The following is a 22129-nucleotide window of genomic DNA, read 5'->3' as shown; positions in this document are numbered from 1 at the left end:
ATTAGGTAACCAATATGTGAATTTGAATGTAAAACTAAACTACGAAGATTAAGAATAAGGAGAGAATAATATATAAAAGGATCTAGGGCATAGGTTCACCAATAAATAATATTCCAGGGTAGAATACAATAATCATTCATCAATGCATATATTAATCAGATTATAAAGGGCTTTCGCTACGTATTATAATCACACAATTAATTTACTGGTATTAAATCTCATCTTTCGAATCTCGACCTAACCATTTATAAATTAACCTGCCTATTGAAACTAGACCTAAACATCAATTCTCATCTGTCGAATCTCGAATCAATATTGTTAAACTCATGCACAAAAGATCTGCGCAAATCTAGTCACAGAGCATTAAATCAATCAATAGGAAATTAATCTAGCATTGACAATCAACAACAATAATTACCCCTTCATATTATTTATGGATCCCCATAACCCTAGAAAGAATACTACTCAAACATAGTAAAAACTAAACTAATCAAAGCAATAAAACAAATCATGATCGAAGGAGTAAAATAAATAACTAAGATTAAGAGAAGAGAAATCGTTACCAAACTAATCTGTATTAATGGAAATTATTAAGAACAAGAGTTGAGAGAAGAGTTAAGAGAGAGAAAAATCCTAAGTGGAGAGAGAAAGTCTAAGAAAGAAGATAACCAAAATTCCGTACAAAACTCATATATAAATGTTTCCTAAAACAAAAATTAAAACTAACTAATTTGGTCCTATAGAAACACGCGCCCGATCGGGCCCGCCTTTTTCTTCGCGTTCGTCCTCCGCAGCATTGCCCGATCGTGTTAGATGCTCGCACGATCGGGCGCACTATAAGCACGCACAACACCAACGCCGCGCCGCGCCCGATCGTGCAACCTCTTGCCCGATCGGGCCCTTGCTCCACTTTGAGGCTCGGACTTCGATTGGGCTTGATTTGTCGGCCCAATCCGGATTTCCTCTTCGGGTCTTGAATACTCGGTCCAACTACCTCGGGATATCATACCGAGCCCTTAATCATCGGCTCTCACCGATCCCGGGCTTCAGAAACGGTCGTGTCCTTCTAGCTTCCGTAGTTGATCCATAAAACCCGGGAAAATGCTCTAAGAATACAATTTCCTGTAAAATACAACTAAAACTACGAAAATACAAATTAGTAATAAAAGTGGCTCGAAAGAGCCAAAAACACTACTAATTATGACCAAGGGACGGGGGGAAATTACTATACAAAATGGATACATCAGCGATCCTCCAATTGGTTCTAGCAATTCAGAGGTATCATCAGATCCAGAATCAGAGATGACGGCTCCAAAGAAGCTTAGTGATTACTCTTAACCGAAGCTTATAGATTTTCCACATCTCACCCCTACTCCGGCTCTTGATGGGGTACAATTTGAAATTAAACCTCAACTTATAACGATGATAGAGAGGAAGCAATTCAATAGAGCTAAGGGTGAAGACCCAAATCTTCACATTGCCGACTATTGTCAATATTGTAATACGATCAGGCAAACCGGGGCCACTCAAGACCAAATCAAGGAGATTCTCTTTCCCTTCTCTTTAACTGGAAAAGCTAAATTGTGGTTTAATGGCTTAAATAGAACTGCACTTGGTATAACTGACTGGGAAACTCTTGTTCTGAATTTTTATAACAAGTACAATCCTGCAGGGAGAACAACCGTACTACGGAGTGCGATGCAGAACTTTGCCCAAGAAGCCGATTAATCTTTATATGAGGCTTGCGAGAGGTTCAAGGACTTACAAAGAGAATGCCCCCACCATAATTTAGCACAATGGCAGTTAATCCAAGCCTTCTACAATGGCATTGGAAATTCTTCTAGAATAATTTTAGATTCTGCAGCTAGTTGGAGATTTATGAATCTTAATGTTGATGATGCAGGTCAGGTTATTGAAGATATGGCGATACACAATTCCCAATATGGGAATCCTAGAGGATTTGCTAACAAGGGTGTAGACACCCATTTGTGTCTCCCCAAAACCAAACCCAGTGATGAGTACCTTTCGCGTAAAATCATAATCGGATGAAGCAAAAGTGTGGAAAGTTTAGTGTTGCAGATAGTTTTAATTTCTTTTCTCTTCTCTCTGTTTTTTGAAAACTTATTTTAAGAAAACAGCCAATCCAGTTTGGTTGGTCCATGATATGGGTCCAATAATAGTGTAGTTGGATGGGGCTTGTCAAGAGCTTTCCAACGATATATTATAAGCCCAATTCCGATGAATATTGAGGAAGTTATGGCCAATTTGCTAAACTGCAGCCCAATGATCTAGGGGAGGGCCTAATATGATTATCATTCCTAATGCAATTAGGAATGGTTTTAGTCTTCTAGATTCTTCTAGAAGGTTCTTTTCATTCCTAATGAAATTAGCATTAATAAATTGACTTTTGTTGACTTTTCAGAGTTTTAATTAAAATCAAAGAGCATTTTTGAGGAAAAATACGATTTTATCCTCCTGTATGGCAATTTTTATCTGATTTTTAGAAAATGAGTGATTTTCCAAATCAGCGCCAAACGCCAGCTGTAGCGCCTGGCGCTACGCTTGGCGCCTGGCGCCAACAGCCAGCGTTGGTGCTGGTTCGTTTTGATGTGCGCCGGACTCTGTTTTTAATAATTTTATCTTTTTGGCTGATTTTCTCTATGAATAACGTCGTAAAAACTCCGTTTTCATTCACCTACAACCATTTTTCAATTCTCTTATTCTCTATAATCATTCCCCATCTCTCTTTTTTTTTTTTCTAAACTAGCTTTTTACATACAAAATTCCGCATTCATTAGCACTAGACACACCTAGCCATATTCAAAGTTGCCTTTGCCCTAGACGTGAAAGGTTTAATTTCTGAGGGTTTGGTCCCAAATCTCTCTTTCAATTATTTAATTTAATTGTTTGATTTATTATTTTCCTTGAAGTTACTATCGTGTGTATTTTGTCATTAGAAAGAGGTATGAGGAATCAAAGTAAGTACTTTAATGTTTTTGTTGATTTTATGATGTAGAAATCATGTTTAGATTGTTATTTTGATTCCTAGTATCATGTCTAGGGTAATTTTAATATCAAGTATGATTAAAAGTACGATGCTTCCTATGTTCTTCCTAATATTTATGATTGTTAGTATCATGTTAGGGTTAAGGATTTGATTTTTATTGCTTAGTGACATGCTAGGGTTTGTTATTAATCTTGTTAGTATCATGCCTAGGATCTTGCTATGCTATTATTATGATTATTATAATTATTATTATGATGATTATTATTATGGTTATTGTTTTGATGATTATGAACATGATTATTGTTATAATTTTATGATGATTATAATTATTATTTATTTATTATTATGTTTCTTGATGCTTGATCACGCCATTTATGCATGTTTAAAGGGAATTGGTACTTGTAATCACGCTTAATAAGATAATTAATAATCTTGTTTAGGGTTAATTTGATTATAATTCCAGTGATCGCCAATAAAAGTTTATTTGTGCATTATATTCAACCAACATAGATAAACAGGTTTAGGGTAAACCTATTGATTGCATGTTAGTAAAAAAGCGTACATGAATACGATCAGAATAAAGTAGAGGCCTATTATTAGGGCAGGTTCAATCTCTTTTAGGTTGGATTTGTACCTTCATCCCCAAACCCTTATTTGGTTCAAGACCTTGTGGAGCTGACGATCTCTTGGATCGTTAAGGGGTGTAACCTTCACCCTGTGAACGGTTTACAAGTTCCTAAAAACTTGTTGGCAACTCTTTTGCTCTATCTTCTTTCCCTTTAGACGCCACCGTACTTTAGTGTATGGTCACAGTGGGGTTCAAGCTAGGGGGTTAATGCTTGAAATATATTCCCCACAAAGGGGAAGCATAGTGTTGACTCTGTATCCTTTTTACAAGCTCAACTGACCTCTATCTGCCAAAAATTAGATAATCTTAGCACTGCTAATGTAGTTAATGTTTCTGCAATTAATAATAATTCTAATGAGGCTTTCTGTGAAAATTGTGGTATTATAGGTCATTGGGAACAAGATTGCAAAAGTTCTGTGGAGCAAGTTAATGCCTTTCAAGCTTATAGGCAGAATAACCCATACTCCAACACCTACAATCGTGGGTATCGGAACCATCCGTACGTTTCCTACCGGAGTACTAATGTTCAAAATCCACCACCACAAGAACCACATGCGCCACAACAACAACAGCAGAAATATTACCATCCCAATGTTGGTAAGAAAAACCAACCACAACAACCCTCCTCATCTTCCAACCCTTCTTTGGTGGAAATTAGAGCAATGTTGGTTAATATGCAGAAGCACATGGAGAGTAGAGATGCGACAATTTATTCAATTCTAGCGCACAACAAAATTGTAGATAATCAAATTGCGCAACTTTTTGCTACTCTACAAGCCCGCCAACAGGGAGCTCTGCCAGCACAGCCGACCAGGCCTACAGATCAAGCCTATGCAATTATTTTAAGAAGTGGTTCAAACTATGAAGGGCCCCCTATGCCCAGAGTTGATGAACCTATTTTATTAAATAATGCTAATCTTGATCCCATTAAACCTGACAATGTAGTTATAGCCCTGCAGGGATAAAGGATAATACTAACATATCTAGTTCTACATTGCAGGGTATAACTCCAGAGAAGGTGGCTACTCCAGATAAGAATAACAATGCTCCAAAGCCAATTATCAAACTTCCATTCCCCAATCGTCACTTGAAGACAAACTTAGATAAGCAGTTTGGTAAGTTCTTGAAGATGGTGAAAGATTTGAAGGTAACAGTTCCCTTCACTGAATTAATCACACAAATTCCTTCGTATGCAAAATTTATGAAAGAAATATTAACAAGGAAAAGGTCTATTACTGAGGTAGAGACAGTAGCTTTCACTGTAGAGTGTAGTGACGTACTTCAGAATAAATCTCCACATAAATTAAAAGATCCGGGTAGTTTTTCTATCCCTTGTCATATTGGCAATCTAATGATTGATAATGCATTGTCTGATTTGGGTGCTAGAGTTAGTGTCATGCCATTATCTGTGTGTTCCAAGTTGAATGTGGGTAAATTAAAATCTACTAATATTACTCTACAAATGGCCGACCTTTCTTTTAAATACGCCTTAGGTGTTTTAGAGGATGTCCCTGTTAGAGTAGGTAAATTTTATATACCTGTTGATTTTAGAGTAGGTAAACACTGTAGGAGCAATCATAGATGTGAGAAGTGACAAGTTAACACTATCAATAGGGGATGAAAAATTGTTTTTAATCTTAATAATACCCCTAAAATCCCCATGACTGAGGAGAAATGTTTTAGTGTCAATGTGGTTGAGAATTATTCTTACAAGCCCTAAGCTCTTGTAAAAGATCCCTTGGAGGCAGTATCTTGTGTTGCATCCCTTTCATATGAGATAGACAAATGGCAGAAGGAAGTTGATGCAATAGAAAGAGCCCTCCACACCGTTGGTCTTGGTTTTGAGGACGAAAAGGTGGAATCAATCAAGCAAGTTGTGCAATTTGAGCCTACGGTAAGTGTTCCGCCAGATCGAGTGGCAAGTGTTAATTGCAATAACAATTTGAAGCAACCCTCAATCAAAGGAGGATCTTCAGTGCGGACCATTGAATAACTCCCAATCCAAGTCGAGGAGGATCCACTAGATAAGGTGAATTGGCGTCCCACATGGCATGTCAGGAAGTCGCGTCGCAGCCACACCACCGCTAGACCGGGTGAGAAACCGCCCGATCAAGCGTTAGGCCAAGGGTCCTAGTTATTTTACTTGGTAAGAAGGTCGTGCGGGACCTAGATAAACCAGAGCTTTGCGGGAGGCAACCCATATTTCTTGCTTTCTAGAATAAATTTTTCTTTATTTTTATTTTTATTTCTTTTAGAGAGGTGAGGAGAGTGAATTTTACCTTTCATGAGTGTTTTGTACAGGTTTTAGATCACAAAGTACGGAGGTTTCAAGAGAAAAAGGCGAAGAAAGAGAAACTTCAGGCCTGGGTACGGGCCCGATCGGGCGCGCACCTTAGTTTGGAATATAAGAAAATTTTGCCCGATCGGGCAAGGAGTCCCGATCAGGCGCAAAATATTGATTTTATCGGAGCTTAATTTTGCCCGATCGAGCGCCCAAGTGAGGGAAGAAATCAAGGGAAACTTCGCCCGATCGGGCGGAATTTTGGAGAAATCGAGTGCCACAAAAAGAAATATCGGGCGAGCAAAGGGCGATTTCCAGGTTCGAGTTCGCGCCCGATTGGGCGCGCACTTTGCAAATCAGCATAAGCCACCTTTTCTTGATCGGGTGAGGCTCGCCTATTTATCCGGATGTTTTAAACATCCTTCCCCCTTCCCCCTTTCTCTTTTCTTTTTTCTTCCTTACTTCTTCTTTCTCATTCACACTTTCTCTCTCTAAAACCTCCATTTTCACACCGTCACCTCCACCTTCAATCCAAGATCTCCTCAAATTCACCCATCAAAACCTCAAATTTTTTACATATTCTTAATCCTCACACCTTCCTCTACATTTTCCACCCATTTTCTCCCACTTTCTCTCATACTTCCTTCTAACCCTTAGAGAGAGAAAGCTCCAAATACCCAATTTTCCACATACAATGGCTTCAAAGCGTTCTAGGACACAAAGGGGTGAAAGTTCGAGGGCACAACAACCAACGGTCAACCCGAAGCTTCAAGTACCGGGATGGGAGGAGATTGTTATCACCTCGGAGGAGCAACGGGCTAGGATGCTAAACCTCATCGATCGACAGGTAATCTCAACCCGCTTTGTTCATCATCCCACACTAGCTAGATTAGGTCTAGATAAATATGTGGAAAAATTGTTTAAAGGTATAGGCATGAGTGGTTTCTTTCAAATGTGTCATGATACATATGATTATTTAACATTAGAATTTATTTCTAGTTTTAATGTTATTAAAATGAATGCATTAATCACTCATGTACAATTCCTATTATTGAACAACGATGTGAGATTAACTCTTAAAGAATTTGGAAAGTTGTTTGATTTGAAATCGGATAAACCAATCGAACCCTCCCAAGACCATACCGCCGTGGTCTATAAGAGACTCACTGGGGAGGGTTTGGCTAACCTCCAACACGCCAAAGGGACGTGGATTCAACATCCCGTCCCAAAGTTTTGGAAAAGATTTGCCGGCCTCACTATTTTTGGGAGGCATGAACCGACAAATGTGAGGAGGGATGAACTAGAATTATTGGCATCCTATGTAATCCCCAATGCTGAAAAATTGAACATACCCCATAGGATAGCCAATTACTTCCAAAGGGCGGCCAATGCGGCCGAAGCGGGTAGGTCTAGGGCACCTATTTATTTTGGGGGGTTAGTGACCCATATTGCCAAAAAAATACCTAGGTTGGAACCCGGATGGGAATAGGAAAGTAGCGGGGTCAAACCTCATGGACCTGGCCTATTTAGGGAGCCTAAACTGGGTGCAACCCGTGGGAGGTGACACTTGGTGGATAGTCCACCGACAATCGGGCAGGAGGGACCAAGCCTTCACCTTACCTAACCCCGCCTTGACAAAATTTGAGAAGGGGAAGCCTTCTTATACATTTGAGATTAACGGTCAAGGTGAGGTTCAACCACCTCACCCTTCACCACAACCCCACCAATCTCCCCAAGACCATTCCCCCAACACCATTCACCACACTACCCATCACCTCCACCCTTCACCTATGGCGTACCCACTTCCTCGGACGACTATAACGTCGACCCTAATGCCCCTTATGACTTTTCGGCTTTTAGGAGCCAATTGGACCGCATAGAGATGGGGCAAGGGAGAGTAGAGGGCATGGTGCAAAACCTAGATTCTAGGTTAAGCACCTTGGATAGTCGGGTAGGACACAGAGAGCAGAACCTCGGGAGGGGTCTCTACCCCATGTACGATGACTATGCACGCCGAGGGGCTATCCCCCCAAGGCATTAGTTCCCGACTGGTTCCAATACCCCCAAGGAGGGTATTCTTACCCCGGTGCATATGGTACTTATGTGGACTACTCTTTAGTCCATGTATATGGGGGTGACGCTCCTTTTGGGGGTATGGGGGGGGGGAATGTGAACCCTAACTACTTTGCAGGTGGTTCGGGTTATGGTGGTGCTGGAACGAGCCAGGGTGGTGCCGGCTTGAGCTATGGAGGAGGGTATGAGAGGATGGATGATGATGAGGAGTAGCTTCTCCTAGCTACCCTCCCAAGTCAATGAGGGGATTGCTTGATTTGGTTTGGGGGGAGATTTCTTGTATATATGGTAACTTACTTCCTCTCTTCTCTATTTATTGCTTTCCTAGTGTAGTTTTTATTGCTTTTCCTTATGAAAAAAATACAGAAAAATTTGAAAAAAAAAAAAATTCAAAACTACGTTCCAATGAATTGTAATTCATGCTTCCCTGTGTCCCATACTTAGAAAATATTGTTTTAATTCTTGGTATATGATAATGAGCTTTGTGAATTTGTTGATCATGATTTGAAGTTTAATTGTTTGGATTCCTAAACATGCGTCAATTTTGCCAACTATTTGTGAATATAGTGCTTGACTAGTTGATTTGGTTAGGAATGTGTGATAGTTCATGGTATGTCAATGAATTTGAGTATTGGTTTGCAACTATTAGTAATTTTTGTATGACTCATTATTATGCACATTGAGGAGGACGAAGGCATTTGTTCTCTTAGGAAGCCTTCAAACAATAGTAGATACATTTGTTCCCTTCTTGTTACCCATGTTGTTGCTTGTGCCCTTTTATTGTTTATTTAGCCACATTACAAGCCTATATGAGCCCCATTGGTTACTAGTCCCAAGCTTGGCTTGGGGGAGCTATTAGTTGGTGAGGTGAGGGAGTTGTGGTGTGCACATTATTTGCACAATGTGGGAATAAAAGAAGAAGTGATTGCTCTTTGATTTTATGATTGGAAAATATTGATATGTTGTGTTACAAATTTGAAATTTCCAATATGAGCTAAAAAGAAAAAAAAAGAAGAGCAAAGAAAAAAAAGTTGTTTCATATATATGTTCAAATGTTCTATTGGAAGGTTGTTCAATAAGAAAAAAAAAAGAAAAAAAAATTTCAAAAGAAAAAAAAGGGGGTTCAAGTTTGAAAAAAAAAAGAAGAAAAGAAAAAGAATAAGTGGTTCAAAGTTTGTTTCAATTCACTCTATTCCATATTATTATATTCTTATGAGTGAAATTGTAAGTGTTGGGATTGTTTATATTGTTTGGAGTTGTATTTGGTGGATTCTTGTTGGAGTTAGTTATGTTGTTGGAGATGTATGATCATCATTTATTTTTTATCATGGGTTTAGTAGGATTTGGCTCCCTTAATGCATAGCTTTTCTCTCACATTTTCCCAAATTTATCCTACCCTTTACCCTAGCCTTACATTACAAGCTTTAAAGACCTTCCGACCTTTTTTGCATAGAGTTGTATGAATGTGAAAGTGTTGTTTATCAATGCAAGTTATGATTTGACATATTTTGAGTCGACTAGTAGGTTGAGCGTTCATTGTTTTAAACACACGAGAGTGTGAGATGGGAGGCATTGTTCATAAATAAAGGGGTTGTTTGGAGAGCGATCGAGTACGTCTTTTACTCGCCACAAAAATGAGAGTTGAGTGTGTGAGCACTAGTCTTGAATTCTATATGCTCATGTGGTTTGCTTTACTTGACAATTGTTGGGGATGAAGGATAATTAGATGTATGAGATTGATTGACATTGAAGCATGTCCATTAAACTTATCTTGAATCGTTTGTGCTTGATTTTGTTTATTGGGATGAGGCATGTTTTATATGTTCATTGATGAGCTCTTTGCTTAGGGACAAGCAAAGGTTTGTCTTGGGGGAGTTTGATATGTCCAATTTATATAGTGTTTTACCCCCGTCCCATGGTCATAATTAGTAGTGTTTTTGGCTCTTTAGGGCCACTTATGTTACTAATTGGTGTTTTCTAGTGTTTTCGTAGTTTTAGTTGAGTTTTACAGGAAATTGCACTTTTGGAGCATTTTCCCGGGTTTTCATGGATCAACTATGGAAGCTAGAAGGACACGACCACTCTTGAAGCCCAGGATCGGTGAGAGCCGGTGATTAAGGGCTCGGTATGAGATACCGAGGCTATTGGATAGATTAATCAAGAACCGATGAGGAAATCCATATTGGGCCGAGGAATTGAGCCTAATCGAAATCCAAGCCTCGAAGAAGAAGACCGGCCCCGATCGGGCAAGCATACGCCCGATCGGGCGGCTGCGCGCATAAGTACCTTCAAGGGAGAAGCGCGCCTGATCGGGTGAGCGTAAGCTCGATTGGGCGCGGCACACCAGCAGCAAGGCAAAAAAGGCGGGCCCGATCGGGCGGCCCTTCGCCCGATCGGGCGCGTGTAATTATTAGGAGACGATTAGCGTCGTTTTAGTTTGTTTTAGTTTAGGATTTGTACGGAGTATAAATACTCTTCCGTAATACGATTTTAGGATCTCTCTCTCTCTCTATTTTTACTCTTTCTTTACTCTCTTAATTGTTTTCTTAGATTCTCTCTCTCTTATACTTTTGTTCTTAATCCATTCTTAATTCCAGATTTGTTTGGTAACTATTTCTCTTCTCTTAATCTTAGTTGTTTATTTTATTCTTCTAATTAATTATGTTTTGTTTTATTTCTTTGATTTGTTTAGTTCTTATTATGTGTGAGTAGTTCTATTTCTAAGGTTTATGGGGATCCATAAATAATATGAAGGGGTAATTTATTGTTGTTAAATATTAATGCTAGATTAATTTCCTATTGATTGATTTAATGCTCTGTGACTAGATTAGGCCTGATCTTTTATGCATGAGTTTAACAATATTGATTCGAGATTCGACAGATGAGAATTGATGTTTAGGTCTAGTTTCATTAGGCAGGTTAATTTATAAATGCTTAGGTCGAGATTCGAAAGATGAGATTTAATACCGGTAAATTAATTGTGTGATTATAATACGTAGCGAAAGCTCTTTATAATCTGATTAATATATGCTTTGATGAATGATTATTATATTCTACCCTGGAATATTATTTATTGGTGAACCTATGCCTTAGATCCTTTTATATATTATTTTCTCCTTATTCTTAATCTCCGTAGTTTAGTTTATTATTCAATTATAAACATTGGTTACCTCATAATCTAGATTATATTAGTTAATTAGGAATAGAAAGACTTGTTTCCCCGTGGAGTTCGACCCTACTTCCCTATCTACTTTACTTAGAAGACTTAGGTAATTACTTTTGATTAGGGGATACGACTTTATCCTGTCATTGCTCATGATGAATTAAATTTGCAGTTAAGATATGTCTGTTTTGCAATAATTTTGTAGAATGACAATTTTTGTGGTTTAGATTTGGAATAAGGAAGAACTATAGTAAAAATATGAATCCGTCTGCCTACACCGATGACACATGATTGCATGAAAACATGAAGAGAGAAAAAAAAGGTTTGTTCAAAATCTTGACTATGTAGACATTCATATCCAAATTAGACCTAGTAAGTGAGGAAGAAGCTAATCATAAACAAGAAAAAACTAAAGAGCGTGAAAAACGAAGGAGAAGAAGAAGATGTGACATTCCTTAGCAATTTTCTAATGTGTGACTTTCCATTTTTTACATCCTTCTAAACCATAAAATGGGCATTCAAAGAACTAGAATTACATTCTAATAGCCAACAATGCATGTTCTTCTACTAGAAGGGAAGAAAGCATTATACTACCTCCATCTTAATATAATAAGCCACATCTAATAACTTAAAAGCAGCAAAATGCTCATGATGAATTAAATTTGTAGTTGAGATATGTCTGTTTTGCAATAATTTTGTAGAATGACAGTTTTGTGTTTTAGGTTTGGAATAAGGAAGAACTATAATTAAAACATGAATCCACCTGCCTACACCGATGACACTTTGTTGCATGCAAACATGAAGAGAGAAAAATAGACTTGTTGAAATCTTGACTATGCAGACATTCATATCCAACTTGGACCTAGTAACTGAAGAGGCTAATCATAAACAAGAAAAAACTAAACAGCGTAAAAATACGAAGAAGAAGAAGAAGGAGAAGAAATGATATTCTTTAGCTTCAAGTTGTGATACTGACAAACGAAAATATGTTTACATTGGGAGAATAAAAGAGCATAGCTTATGCAACTGCAAACAAAGAAGGATACATTTCTTCACCAATAACTATTAAATCTATGGTCTTTCTCTTAACTACTACTAACTCGCATAAAATGTAAGAAAAAGATCCTCAGATTCATTTGGTAATCAATGCAGTGAAAAAATTTCATGGGATGCAAAAAATACAACTTTACAAGGATAGGCTCACAAACATCTTGATGAAACCTTCATAAACACATGTATATTTGAGATAAGCCAGTTCATTTTCTGATGTATAGGACAATGAGAACAATTGTTTATGCTAAGTAAAACATGGATATTAAGGAGGATATAAGAAGACTATTTGACAACTTTATTTATCTACAAAACATATGTATAAACGTAGCACAAGATGGAAATCCACCAATTTCTCATTGCAAGAGGAAGAATATGGTATTGAACTATGTATAAGCACAAAAGACATAATACTCGATAAGTAGATATCAATACTGAACTTAAATGCCAAAAAACCAACAACATCTAGTTTCTTTTACTCAAAAAAAAAAAAAAAAAAAAAACCACATGCATACTCATCATGTAAAGACTAGTTTGATAACTTTAACATAGAATGTATAAATCTTACAGATGAGTTAAAAGATTATATCAAGGATAAAAAATTCCAATCGGGGAAATTTTGGTTCAATCGATTCCCCAAAGTTCTTCATTCAACATTGAAATTTTGCCAAATCACTTCTTCATATAATCGCAGTAGGCAAATTCATATCAAATTCACCAAAAAAAAAAAAAAAGATTTACCAAATATCCATACTTACTTGCAACTATTCGACCTTAGGGCATGTACACAATTTAAGCATGTACACAAGCATTAAGCATATACATTCATAAATCAATTATCAAGTAATAAGGAGAACCACAAATTCAATAAAATTCATCTAAAAAGATTGTCATACAAATTACCCAGAAATTCAAATAAAGAATAAAATGGGAGGAGAAAGACATACCCTAAGGTGTCCAACCAACGTTTTGGGAGATGCTGAAAAAACCATGGAGTTGAGTAAGGCGGTGACCGTGTGATACGACATCAATAACTCAAGCCATCAACACAACCCCACCAAAAGACCTTAAAAATCAACAATCCCTGATAACAAAAACAATAAGGCAATCAAATTAATGACGTTAACTTTCTAGGTATGTTAAAATCCAAAATAACAAGATTTAATAACTTTTTTTTTTTTTTTTTTTTTTTTTTTTGGTTTTAGCTTGCGCTTTTTGCACCGATTTTTAACATGTGCTAACTTTTCAGTGCACATTTATGTATTTCTACTAGTGTAATCCAGTGATCCAATTAAAAAATTCGATGATCAAATCTTAAACACCAGATATACAAAAATTTCAATTTGGACATGGTCGGATAACATTTTTTTTTTCAATTTCAAATTTTAAATATTTGAAAATTCAGATCGGATTGGATCAGATCTGGAGTCAAAAAATAGGAAATCTTTGATAGGGGTAGACATATATAATCCTCATGATTTGTCACTAGTTATTGATGGTATTCTCTTCTGGAAAGCCTCCATTTTATACACCTCAATTTTAAGTTTTTAGTGAGGAGGAATTGAATCCAATTTAAATGATTATAATCGTACTCATCTAGGCGAATCAGAACAAATATGTTAAATACATATAGAAAAAGTGTGTAAAATCTGATTATACATTATTTGAAAACTTCAAATTTCAATCATTTTTTAACTGTATTAATCAAATCTTTAGGAATAATTTCAATTGCTTATTATAAGAAATGGTAATTGAAGTTGATATCATTAAAATTTATCAAAAATAAAGAAAAAAATCATGATTATACTTACATTCAGGTAATTTACTGATTTGATGTCGCTAACCTTGATAGCTTCAACCTTACTTTTGATTTTTTTTCCCAAAAGATTGCTCTTTTCTTAAAATAGGGCGCATATAAATGCAAATGGTAGCATATGTACCTAGAAAGTAAATTGAATATGATAAATTTTTTGATTTGGTACAAAACATAAATCTATAATGTAAAAAGAGATTTGTTTATATCAATAACAAAAACGGCTAGGTTGAGAGGGAGAAGATTGTTGGTGACTTTTTGGTAGACATATACAAATATCTTAGTATTAATGTAGTATTTATAATACTAGAGTGCCTTAAAACCCTAGCCTTCTTTCTTCTCTCCGCCGCCACAAAACCCTAAATTGTAACTTGATGGATAAAGAGGTCGTCATCTGATTTGTTGATTCTAATAATTCCCAATATATCTCTTGTATGTATTGGTAATGTATAGTATTTTTCAAAATAATATCCGCATTCAAATTTTAAACTACATACTTTTAACAAATTTGAATATATACTTACGAATATAAAAAATAAATAAATATTAATTCCTACATTCCATAATAGTTGACAAGGGTAATACAGTGCTCAAGACTTGAGATTAAATTTGTATACATTATTTACCCTTATGGCTCTCTTTACACGGAAAAAAAAAAAATAAAAATAAATAAATGGCATGTTAATTTTATAAAAACGAGCTTTGACTTTCGATACTTTTAATTATGTATTAGAAATAAAATTGTAACAACTTGACGATTGAGTAATATAAGCTAAGATAAATTGAACATCACATTACTTATTAACATTCTAATGTATTTAACATATAGCAAAAAAGATAGTCAATGTTTTAATAAAAGCTAAAGAGTGTTAATTATGATGGAACGTTAAAAGTTAATAATATATATCTATTTATCAAGTTAAAAGTTAGTAAATTAGATTATGTACTTTCATAATATATATCAATTTTTTCCTCAAGTATTTACATGTACTACATATTTAATTAGGGAAAAGTATTATGTAGGACAGACTCACGTGAGTCCAATCATAAAAACAGAAAAAAAAATTATTGATATAAATTAGATTATAATGGTCCGATATTAGATGATAAGTATCACAAAATTAGATAATAAGTGGCAGAAATTAAATAATATTGGTCAGGTATTAAATAATAAGTATCATAAATTAGATAATCAGTGTAAGAAATTAGATAATATTGATCAGGTATCAGATAATAAGTATTAGAAATTAGATAATATTGGTCACACATTAAATAATATTGGTCAGGGCATATATACTGTTGTTGAAGTTTCTGGAAGATTTTGGTAGTTTCGGTCTTATCTTATTCTGGTAGTAATAGAAACATATGGTGCTGGAATTTGCATCAAACTGAATTTGTTTGCTTTAATTTGAAATTTATTCATAACTGATGCATTTTGTTATAGAGGGAACTAGCTGATATCATGGATTGAATTGCATAATTGTTTATACAGTAGCTGCTATTGTTGGGAATGTTAAGATGATTATGATTGTGTTTGTACTGTATGATTTTACTCTTTGCAATTATTGTATTCTAATTTTCTAAGTGGTAGATTTCTTTGAATTCAGCTTTTATCGATGTGAATTTGATCTTGAATCTGGAGGAGAGATGAGGCAACTGGAATATCGTGACTTTCTGAAGCCAGAACAGACCTTTGAAAGTTGACGTTAGAGATGCTTACTCAAAATATCCAATTGAAGAAATAGGGTGGGGGAGGGTCACCGGCGCCGGGGGATGGGAGTAGTGGCGGACCTAGATATTTGACAATGGGGGACAATTTCGATAATTCAACTAACATCAACCTATTTTAAAAAAAACGGGTACACAATACAAGTAATTTGGGTTTGGTTGGGAAATAGGAATAAGGGATTAGTCGAGTGGTATGGTTGAAATAAAACACCCAAAAAAAAAAAAAAATGATGTTACAAGGGGGATTCGAATGCCATATTATCTTGTGATGTTAATTTCTTAGTAAACATTTGCCGAAAATGCTCGCTGCAGTCCGTGACTCGTGGCCGCGTGGGTGGTGGTTTGTGCCTCGTGGTTGGGAAATAGGAATAAGTGAGTAGTCGAGTGGTTAGGTTAAAATAAAGGAATTTTTTTATTTTTACCACCTCCAAAATAACAATTTAATTGCTTTTGCCACCTCCATAAAAATAGTTTTATTTTATCACCACATAAAAAAATGAAAGTTGACTTTTACCACCAATCACCGCCAACTAACGGATTCTGTCCATAAATTCGTTAGTGGGGCATATCATGTCCACGTGTCACCATATTATTGGGTAAAAAAATAAATAAATTAACAAATAAAAAAACAAAACCCAATAATATGGTGACACGTGGACATGGTATGCCCCTAACGAATTTATAGTTGGAGGTTATTGGTAGTAAAAGCCAATTTTTTTTATGTGGTCGTAAAATAAAAACTTTTTTTTATGGAGGTGGTAATACCAAATTTTTCGTTTAAAAAAAAAGGAATGATGTTATAAGGGGGTTTCAAACCCTGATCTAGGTAAACCTGAAATTAGGCCCCTTGACATATTGTTTTTAGCCCACTACCAACTTAGGTAAGGCAAACTTCTTATTTATTATTACACTCAATTTTATATAATTATTTTCCCAGTTTTTTTTTTTTCCTAAAAATTTTTTTCCTTTGTTTTTTTTTTTCCGAAAGTAGGGGGACAATGGTCCCCCCTTGTTCCTTCATGGGTCCGCCCATGGATGGGAAGGGGAGTTTGGTCGTTGGCCACCAACAAGTGGCTAGGTAATGGCAGTGGCAATGGCAATGGAAATGGGTGGGGATGAATGTTGTGCATTATAAACCGGACTCATGTGAGTCCGTTCTACGCAAAATCTTCTCTTTAATTAGTAACATATATAAATGATCAAGCTTGTATATTAGAAAGTGTGTTATTAGAAAAAAAAAATAGAGTATGGTCAATTATGATATTTTTTATATGTATAGCCTACTGTTAAAATTGTATTTATATGATTTTTACCTCTTATATATATATATATATGTACACATATTTTGAACAATATTTTTACCTTGTGTATATGTAAACATATTTTGAACACTTATAGACATAAATCAAGCATTTGTGACACTTAGGGCCTGTTCTCTTACGTTGAAATTCAGTTCAGTTTAGTTCAGTTCAGTTCAGTTCAGCTCAGTTTAGTTTAGTTCAGTTCAATTCAATTCAGCTCCTAATTTCCTTCTCTTATAAAATATTCATTTCATTTCAGTTCAATTCAGTTCAGCTCAATTCAGTTCAGTTCAGTTCAGTTCAGTTCAGCTGAGTTCAGTCAATGAGAACATGCCCTTAAAAATGGTTATTTCTTACCTTTTTTTACATTTATTTCAATTTTTAGCTATTAACAATTTTCTTTGTTCCTGAAAGAATTTAATGTTTGGTTATTTAACATGGTTAATAAGACAAGTAAGATTAGGTCTTGCCCTCCTCATTGACAAAAAAACAAAAAACATAAGACTAGTATGATAGTGAAAAGCAATGATTAGATGTCACATATATCAAGCATTAAGGCATTAAGTTAACTTTGAAAACTAGAATACTTGCATTGGGAGTTGATATATACTTCCTTTGATCCCCAAATATTGCAACATGGAATGAGACACATATTTTTAGAATATGAGAGAGATAGAGTGAAATAAAGATAGGGGCCCATGGGATAAGGAAAGAGAAAGAATTGAAAGAAAACATGTACAAATAGGAAAATTCTACAAGATTTGTTAAACTGCCATAAAATGGTTGTAGGCTTCGTTCGAAGTGTGCCTACGTTAAGCATATTGTGAATATGCTTGGCACTCTTAGGAAGTGGGAATTGACATATACGACCAGGGACAACGATTAGGGACAAGAAAAGTAGGGATCCGCCAACAAGTTTTTAAGGAACTTGTAAACCATTCACGGATCATTTAAGGCAACCACGAATAAGGGACAGCGAAGGCAACAAGTATTGACCCATGAAGGTTACACCCAATTCATAATCCATGAGACTACTAACTCCATATGGTTCTGAACCACGAACGGAGGATCAGGGATGATGGTACGAAGTGAGTCATGGAGTCACATTCGCCCGTATTGGCCTCTACTCGATTCTTATTGTTAAAAAGTAATTCTTGTGATCTCAAAGGCATGCAAACAAATATTTATACGCTCCAAACTATTATTATGCTAAATTGGTTGAACATTAATGCAACATATAATTCTAAAATATTTGTTATCACTTGATTAATATCAAGATTAAAAAGGAACCTAAACCGGTTGTCCAAATTATCTTATTAGGCGTGATTTTCAATTACATATTCCCTTTAAAAATGCAATATGATGATCAATAATAATAATAAATCAACATTAATATTGGAAGTAATTGAACAATCATCCAACAATAAAAATCGTTAGAAAATACTAGAAATAAAAGGAACATGATTCCTTACTTTGATTTTGCTTGCTTGCAACTATAAAACAATAAACGAGTTAGTAACTTGAAGGAAATAAATAAAACAATAATTAAAATTAAATTAAATAGATTTGATTTGGGGCCAAACCCTCAAACAGTTCTACTTTTCACGCCTTAGTTTAAGGATGGAGCCTCCAGTAAAGTACGGACTCCTTGGAGTGCTTAAAGGAAGTATTTTGAGAGAATAAGGTAGGCTAGTGTTTAGGCTAGAGCATAGAAGAGAAAATTAATTGATGCCCTGAGCTGCAGAATTAAGGGGTGTATTTATAGGGAAAATGAGTACAGGGAACACACGGAACCTTAAAAGATAAAAACCTAAAATAAGCTGCCACGACATGTCAGCATGTTGCCGCGACAGGGCAAAATTTGGTGTGACATGAGAAAATCTGGTGTGACGCGGGAAATCAGCAGCCCTAATAAGGATAAAGCGTGTTCAGGTTTACGCAGAGAAAACACAGGAAATTCTTGTGTCGCGGCATGTGTACCGCGACACAACAAACATTGTCGTGATGCGAGAAATTCCACCATGGCGCGACACATAATGACGTGACACGGTGGACTTTTTTCCACTTTTACGTCCAAATTCATTTTAACCCTAATTACGCTCAGTATTTTTAAGTGATGTTTCATAATTTCGGGCTATTTAGGTTTATTATTTACTAATTGGTCTAAAATAATAAATATTATGAAATGAATAAAAAAAATGCTTGGGCCAAAATATAAATTGGACTATGCTTTGACTAAACAATAGAACTGATTTATGAACTTAGTTTTATCGAATATGAATTTTAAGAACTTTCGTGATTAAATACTCAACCCGACCAATAATGGAGGTGAAAGGTGTCTAAAATGGTACTTGTTGTAAAATTTGTAGAATAGAGAAAAATTTAAGTAAATAGGAAAATTGCATTGGGAGTATTGATAAGCTAAGTGGTTTTTATGTCTATTTTTTGTGATGTTTTCAAGCTGATTTTGTAATATTTTCCCTTTTATCTCCTTTTAACCTTATTTTGTACATATATTTAGTTTATATGATTTTCCGTCTCTTTTGTGTGTTTTTCAACTTTATAGGTGCAATGGAAGAATTAAGGCTTAAGAAAACCTAAAATAAGTAAAAGAAGTGACCAACGGAAGTGGAGCGGGCATGCTTCTCTTCGCGCTCATGAATTCCAGTGATAGGGTATATAGTCGTATCATCTAAGCAAAAAAATTACCTAAGTCCTCTAACTAAAGTAGATACTGAAGTAGGGTCGAATCTACTGGGAAACAATGTTCTTGTACTCCTAATAAATAAATATAATCTAAATTAGCAATTAACCAATGTGATTTTAAATGAATTAATCTAAGAGAAATAATTTAACAAAGCAAATAAAATTAAGAGAGTATCAATAAAATAAAGTCTAGGGCATAAATAAATAATATTCCGGGATGGCGGACTACAATCAATTATCAACGCATAAATTAATCAGATTATAAAGGGCTTTCGCTAAGTAGTACAATCACATAACTAAATTAGCGGTATTAAATCGAATATCTTGAATCTTGACTACTTAACCATTTATAAATTAACCTGGCTATTGAAACTAAGCCTTAACATCAATTCTCATCTGTCGAATCTCAAATAAATATTGCATAACTCATAAAATTATGTTGGGTTTCAGAAAGTTTGACTTTCCGCAGAACAAAATCGGCCCCTAAACCTGCTCACAATTAATATAACTAAAAGTATAATTAACAAGATAAAGAGAAAAGACAATATTACCCTTGATGTGCGCTTCGCTCGCTCAACGAGCTCTTACTTGGAAAGTTTCAAGTCCCGCATGTGCGTAGACCTCCAACAAAAATCCACTCACAACTCGACCCGTCCGGTCTCTACTCGGAGTTTAGCCGAGCTAGTCCAAAAAATAAACTTACTCGAGTTTTAATGAACTTAAAGGTTTTCTCTCTTTGGATATGCCTTATTGAGTTCAACTCAAGTGGGTTTCTCAAATCCCAATATATGAGTATTTATAGAGAATTCCCACCAACATTTCTTTCTCCCATCAATGTGGGAGAGTTGGTAAAAAAAATTTTCTATTTTATTTTTAATTAAAAAACAAACAAAAGAAAAGGGAAATCAATAATTAATCAACAAGTGTCAATCAAGGAAGAAGAGGGTAGGTAAGGATCATAAGGGGGGACAAAATCCTGGCCCCCAAGGATCCCCAAACCTCCTTAACTCACCCCCTAAACCGGAGCCACTCAACGTGCGCCAGCTGGCTGCCTTGCCCCATTGGCTGGGCATGCTAGCTGGTCGCACGGGCCAGTAGCGAGCGCCAGCAAGCCTCGCATTGATGCGGGATGCTAAGCGCTGCTACCAACATCTTTGCACGCCAGCCCAACAAGCAATGTTAGCTGCTTGTTGCTAGGTCTCGATCAGAAGTTAGCTCGGTACAGTGACTTCTTTGCGCCTCCTTTTTTTGTCTTTTCTTTTTTCCTTCGAAGCAAGCAGTAACCATATTTTTTTTTTGTGGTTTTTTTTAATGTGAGTCTAGCATGCGTCTATACGACTTTGGTGACTTGCGATGCTGTTTTGAGAGTTTACCTGCCGTGGTGCAGGCTATCGTGGAGCTTTCGGGGATTAGCCCCCAGCTGGCGGCTCTTTGTGATTTATCGAGTCAGCCTGCGTCGTCAGCTTTCCTCCATGGGTTCCTGGAGTTTTGGTGGGATTCCACCAACACTTTTGACTTCCTATGGGGAGAGATGACGGTTACCCCTTACGATTTTTCTATGATTACGGGTTTTCCTTTTGGAGGTGAGCCCGTAGCTATGGAGATCGTAAAGGGGTCAGACGAGAGACTACGTGACCTCGAAGGGGGCCTTCTTGCGGAGGCCCTTCAAATGTACACGTAGTCTTGTCCGTACTCGGTTCTTGCCGATGAGTTGTCGGCCGACGAGGTTGATCGGCAGTGTACACCTGAGCATCTAGTTTGGATATACATTGATCACGTTCTTGTTGGGGTTTGGTGAGTCCGACTCACCGCGGAAACAACCCCGACCCGAGGAACCACTCGCAATAATTAAAATCATAAAGCATAAATAAATAATCACAAAGAAAAGATAACGAATCTTACCCTCGAAGTGAGCTTCGCCCAAAAACCGGGGCTCTTACTTGAAAGCTACTAGCACGTCAAGCGTCGCACCTCCGACGGTATCCACCCACAAAAAGACGAACACAATTTAAGGTCCGCTACCTTGGGGTTAGCAAGGTCCGACCAAAACCCGAGTGTTATATGAGTTTAAGAGTTTTCCCAAAAATTATGGAATGCTCTTTTTAACTCCCACTCAAGCACTTTACTCCAAATCCCAAGGTTGGTATTTATAGAGGAAAGTATGAGTGGGAATTTCTATCCCATCAATGTGGGATCATGAAATTCCACAAATTAATTTAAAGCTAAATTAAATTAAAATTGCAAACTAATAATAAATCTTCAAGTGGCATTACCATGTGAGATGGGTTGATGAGGACCACATGCAGAGTAGGGGACCATACTTGCTCTCCACTCAATACTCTCCTTGTGCCACATGTCCTCTCCCACTTGCTCCCATAT

The sequence above is a fragment of the Chenopodium quinoa genome, unplaced genomic scaffold, assembly GCF_001683475.1.
Source record: "Chenopodium quinoa cultivar QQ74 unplaced genomic scaffold, ASM168347v1, whole genome shotgun sequence".
In the NCBI taxonomy this organism is placed as follows: domain Eukaryota; kingdom Viridiplantae; phylum Streptophyta; class Magnoliopsida; order Caryophyllales; family Amaranthaceae; genus Chenopodium; species Chenopodium quinoa.
This window is presented reverse-complemented; position numbering follows the sequence as displayed.